Source organism: Grus americana, chromosome 19 (assembly GCF_028858705.1).
Source record: "Grus americana isolate bGruAme1 chromosome 19, bGruAme1.mat, whole genome shotgun sequence".
In the NCBI taxonomy this organism is placed as follows: domain Eukaryota; kingdom Metazoa; phylum Chordata; class Aves; order Gruiformes; family Gruidae; genus Grus; species Grus americana.
Genome location: NC_072870.1, coordinates 318,642 through 324,948, shown reverse-complemented (window position 1 = coordinate 324,948; position 6,307 = coordinate 318,642).

Below are 6,307 nucleotides of genomic sequence, written 5' to 3'. Positions count from 1 at the left end.
ACAGGGACTCCATCCCTGGGGTCTCCTCGTCATGGGCTTGCAGGAATACTCAGCCTCCTGACGCGGCTGCTGAGTTCTCTTTGTGCCTGTCTGCCTGCTGGGGAACAGGGCTGTGTGTCTAGTTCCCAAATTCACCTTTTGTGGGTTGTCTCTCTCCTTCATTTCACAGCATCCTGGTGAAATCCTGCCCAGATGAATAAATGCAGCTCCATGGGCACTCGCGCGCCCAGGGCAAGCCAAGGCTGGCCCCATTCGTGGGCAGAGGAAGCAGAGAAGTGATGCACGGTTGGCATGATATGGCAGCACCACCACAAGCAGGACTGTCACAGCTGTGACAAGTGGCAGTGCTCCCCCAGCTGTCCTTGCTCGCAGAGCAGAGAGCACTTCCAGCAGCAGAGACAGAAACGGGGCCAGGTCCCCATGGTGAGTCACACATCTTCAGATTTTAAGAGCAAAAGCCACCAGTGATTCTGACAAAGCCATTCTCTTTTGCCTGCTATTTCTCATTAAGGCCATATTTCACTTTCACTGCTTGTAATTACAAGCACTCTGTCTCTAGCAGGAATGCTGTGCTTTATCTGGGCCCTGCATTTCCCAGGCAGTCCCTGGAGCCCTTTCTGGTAATGTGCAAAGATCATTTGAGGTCACCTTCTCACGTATGTGCTATTTGGCCACACCAAAGGAGAGCTTGCCTTGGCACCTGAACCCTTCTGTGACTTTGGAGTGTCCTAAGATTAAAACCTTAAATCTGACCCCCACAGCGCAGCGCTGAGCCAACAGGCTGCAGTCTAGGAGCAAAGCACCAGTAGCTCCTGCTTCCACCTCCTCCAACCTCTACTAATTGAGCTCTGGGGTGATAATGGCATCTGGGATAGTTCTTGGCATTTTCTTGATTACAGAAAATCCTAACGAACAAGTAGCAACAACGCTGTATCTGGTTCTGAGCCATTTGGGGGGGGGTTTCTGCCACAGCAATCTGGAGATCCAGCCTTCCCAAACGAACGTGTTCACAACAAGATTGCAGATGACCATACCATCGTGACACTGGAACTTGCCATCACTCAGGGGTCCTCAGCCTCTGAGGTGAGACTGCATCTCAGCAACACCTTTGTTGGGATTTCTCTCCTGCCACCACCTGTGGCCTCATGTAGCAGCACCAAGGAGGGCCTAGGTGTTCCCAGAAACAAAGGGATGGCCATGCCAGCTCCTGGTGAAGAGTCTCATCTCCAGCGGGAAGTGCGTACAGTGAGCCCACGACAAGAGATTTCAGTCTCTTCCTCCATTCTTCAACTGCCGTGATGAAGAAGAGCCAGTGACCCCATGGGAAATCTGGCAAGACCACCAGCATGGCACCATCTCCTTCACCCACCCCTGCAAAGCGAGAACCACTGCAGGCACTGCTGGTTGGACTGTACCCAGGTTTTATGTGCCAGCATCCTGCAGTTCAATCCTTTAACATTAATCCAGTCCTCTCTGTGGGCCACCATTTGGTGGAGACTACCTACAGAAATTTCATCTGCTTCCTGACGGAAAATGGGGGCCTCGGAATTGTCTTCTAGGAAATGTGGTGAGCTTGCACAAGCAGGGATGGCAGGGTTCAGGAACACAGACCCTAGGCTACCTTCTGCTGCTATTACATTCAGAGGGGAGCGGGTAGCTGGCAGGGACGGGCAGCACTACAGCAGTCAAAGCAGGAGACAGAGGAGTACCTTGCTGCTTGTCCCAGGCATCCAGCTCTCTTCAGTGAGGCAGTGAAGGCTGAGAGAAGCTCTGAAGGACCACAGCCTCCACAGCACTGCTGTTTGTGCATAGCATGGGTGAGATGGCTATGACAGGCTGGAGATGCCTCTCACTCTGCGGGTTTGGTCTCTGTGCTCACCAGCTCCCGCCCGTGCAACAGGAGGCCTTGGGTGAGCGTGTACCTGTGTCCTGAGCTCCATGAGTGAGCTTGTTTCGTACACGCAGAGTATGTAGACCGTCAATTTTAATAGTTCCAGTCCTAAATCAGTTTATCTAACTCCTTGTTGAGTCCATTTAGACTTCTGGTTTCACAGCATCCTGAGATGAACCTGCTGGCCATTCTTTTGCCTGATGTCCCTGCTTGGTGTTGAATAACCATTGTCTAACCACTCTATTCCTGCTGCATCAGTGTCTTCATCCCTAGCACTCCTCACTTGTCCCTTTTCTAACACGGGCACTCCTGATCTATTCAGCCTTTTCTTGCAGGGATGCCATTCCCACCTCTGATCACCCAGTTTCCTCATCTTCCTTCCTCTTTCCCAGTTCTTCTACATCTTTTGTGAGCCAGGCACCAAGACTGCACACAGCTGCGAGCACCCTCTGGTTTATACAGCGGCAAGTGATGTTTTCTGCTGAAAGCCTTTCCTTGCAATTTCTAAAGCTTTTTCACTTTTTAATTGCTCCTGAACCTTCAGCTGATATTTTCAGAGAATTGCCTACAGTCACCCTCAGATCAGCCTCTTGAACAGTAATTGTTCAAGGAGGAGCTGCTGCCCCAGCGTTCACACACCGTTTCTGGTGTCTCACCCACACAAACTCACACTCACACTTACTCCTGGGCGCGCTTCCTCCTTCTTCAGGCTCAACCCTGGCTTCCCACAGCAGAGTCTCAGGCGTCAGATTTTATAAAATAATTAATTTAATTGAACGGTGCAGCAGCAGGATCAGCCCGGGCTGGGCTCCTCCAAGGAGAGGGACCCGGAACAAAGAAATCCTGGGACAATTACACCCCTGGGTCCCACACACCCGTCCCTCACGCGCTGCCCATGCATCCCTTAGTGCAATGGTGATTTTTTGGTCGGGGGTCTTCTGACATCTCACTGCATTCCTCTTCTCTGTCCAGGCAGGCTCTTACCTTGTTGATTTGCAGTTTCAGCTGAGGGTTGGAGCCTCCTGATCTTCTGCTTTACATTCCTTCTGCACCTGCACTCGCTGGCAGAACATGGGGAACTGAAGAGTCCCAGACTTGGGAAAAACACTACCAAAACATCAGTGTGATATCAAAACACTTTCCCATGCTAAAAGACTAATCACAGCACTGTACCAGCTGCTACGAAAACAACTCTATCGTGGTCTAAAGGCTTCAGCAAATCTAGCTACTCATGCTCAGTGAAGCTAAGCAAATGTCACAAATCACACCATATTATAATCCTAAGAAATTTATTCCAATTAAAATTTATTTATGTTAAACAACTAATATCGCTCAACAGTAATAGCTAATTTAGAGTCCACCACTGCGTACAGTTAGGGATGTACTTCACTTTATCCTTATCAACATTGAATTTCATTTGCAACTTTATCACCCACTCACTCTGCAGCCTGAAATCCTTCTGCAGCTTCCTCCAGCCACCTTTGGATATGACTGTTCTGAACTATTTTCTCCACCAGAAAATGCTGCCACCGTGCTATTTACTGCCTTTTCCCCATCACTTATGAATATGCTGGAAAACCCAGCCCCAGCAGAGATACTTGTAGCATCCAGTAGGCAATCTCTCTGCACTGTGGAAATTTACCAATTAGTCTTATCATTGCTTCCCAGCTTTTCAAGCTATTGATCTCCTATAGCTCAGTGTCTTTGAAAACTCTGTGATGGATCTTTTTAAAAGCTTTTTTTGGATTACATTATATTGATTGGCTCACTGTTGTCCACATACACCGCCTCTCCTTCCAACAACTATAACGGATTTCTGAGCCATGACTTTCCTCTAAAAAGCTATATTGATTCTTCCTCAAGTTATTGTATTTATCCACGAATTCCCACCAATTCCATGTTTATTACAATTTCTACCACTTTGCTAGGTGCAGAAATGAGTCTTCTAACTCTGAAGATCCTTAGATGAGTGACTGAGCCTTTCAAAACCAGAGGCTATCTGTGCCACCTCCATTCTCTTGGTAGGCAAGTAACAGGTCACAGCCCACCGTCAGCAGATTCGAAATGTTCTGGTGGTTTGGTGAGGGCTCCCGGGCGATGGTCTCTGGTCCTGGAGGTCTGGAGCTGTTCATCTGATGGATGAGATCGGCAACTTCTTTGCGTTGACTTCTCAGTTTTAATTCCTGCCACCAACCCCACAGGGGTTCGGAGGTGGAAACCCTCCGCACCGGTGCTCCCATGGCAAGCAGCCTCGGCACGGCAGGGTCCCCACCGCCAGCACTGTGGTGAATTCATGCAGTGCTCTTCCCTCTGTCCTCCCCACCCTCAGCATCCCTGGGGCATCTTCTGCAGAGCCTACAGGTGCTCTGGCAGACTTTCCGTTTCTGATAACTGTGAACAAGATTTTAGTATTAGTTTTTGTCTTTCACAAACTGCTTGGTAAACTTATTTTTGACCTGCCTTTAGTGGTTTTTACTTTCCACTTGCTGAAATTCATAATGCTTGATATTTTTCTTTTTCTTTGAAGGTGATTTACACCTTCTGAATGGCCTCCCATAGTCTCCTCCCCTCTCTTTGGTGTCCTTGCTGGCTCTTTTGATCCTCTCAGTATCTGGCTGTGGTTAAGTTGATCATATTTATTCCAAACCTTCACCACAGTGTCTGTAAATGCCCTCCCTACGTTTTAGCCTTTTGCCACTTTGGACAAGTGCTCTGGGAACTCTGATCTCTAACCTCCCATGTGACAGTGCACATTTTTGGGACACCCTTGGGACATCCATCTTGCGATGCACTCAGGACCACAACTCCCTTGCCGCACTCTCTCCGAGACTGTGTTGCATCTGTTGTACCATGGCTATACCTGGCATCGCACATTTTAGGATCCAAACAGTCAGTTACAAAATCCCTCAGCACTGCAGCCTTCCTGTTTCTGGGGGGGACCCCTGCTCTGGTCCACTGTCTGCTGGGGAAGAGTCCTCTGCAGGAGCCGTCACCCCTTCCCCAGGCTGGGTGCCCTTCGCCCATGAGATTTCCCTCCTCTGCAGCACAAGAGCTGCTGGACGGGGATGAGGGAGTTATGATGTACCTAAAAGCCTCACTGATGTATTTCCCTGCTTCCCTCAGACATACATTGTCCCAGAGGACCGAAGTCTGCCTGCAGCCAGTGAACAGATGGCAAATGATCCTGGGCAAAAACCTGTAAAGTCCCTTTTGCGCAGCATGGCCCTGCACAGAGGAGCGCTCCCGGAAAGCCTGCAGATATCTGATCTCTTTGTTTCTCTTGCGGTTTGCCTAATTCTTAGTTTCCTGGGACACCCACATGCCCATTATTGCTTTAAAATGTCTGCAGACAGTACTTTTAAAATTACTTCTCTCTTCTGCACCTTGACAGGCTGACAGGAATCACAGAGGGGGAAGAGACCTACGCAGTAACACAAATCTGGCTGAAAAATGAAAAAATGGTTCCTAAGTGAGGTTTGCACCAGTCAGTGTGAAGACTATCCAAAACAGCTATTTGTGCATATTCTTATTCCAGCTCTGAAAAATACCCTGGTTGGCTGCTCACTCCTCCAGAGCACCAGCAGGACCCCCTGTGCATACAGAGGGTACTCTGCTCCACCTGCAAGGTGGATTAAAGTTCAGCTGCCTGCAGCCATCTATGTTAGCTTTATGCCACCGCTCATCCCATGTTTTCATCGGAGGTGCCTAAATGCTGCACCTGGTGCTCTCCGGGCATGTGTGCTTATGCCAGGTTGTGGAGCTGGGGAAGAAGTTGCCAGAAACTAGAGAGAAAAAAAAGTGTTTGAGCCTGAAATGATACCCACTTTGTCCCCCTGCGGCTCTGGTCAGTGAGGAGATGCTTGTGACACAGGTCTGGCTGGCACGGCACATGCAAAGAGCTCTCAGTATTTATCAAAGATCAGCTGGCACGGAGCAGGGAAGGGGGCTGGCACATCAAGCCTTGCCTGCCTGCATCTCTCAGGACGCCTCGGAGGCGAAGGTAATCCATCCTAAGGACTGCATGACTACAACAAGGTGTGTAAATCCCACTGCACCTGAGGTCATCGTTGTCCTCTCTCGCATTCAGCGTTTGCAGCCCCTCTCCTGCTGGGTCACACCTTGGAGCAGGCTTTTGCCTGGGCTGTTTCTCAGCTTGGCACACGCCTCAGTGACTTGACGTGCTTTGTGCTGAGCTGGGTGCCCGTTGCTATAATTTTACCTGTTTGTGTCCCTTAATCTGTATTTGTTCCCTTGGAAGTGCAGGGAGATACATTAGGGCAGAGGCACTAGGTAAATACCGCCCGCTCCTCTCCCCGCCAGCGCGCAGCGAGCAGCGATTAACCCCGGGTAAACAGAGCCGACTGCCAGCGAACCCGTGGCCACCGGCGAGGCGGGGACAGGGGATCCGCAGCCGCT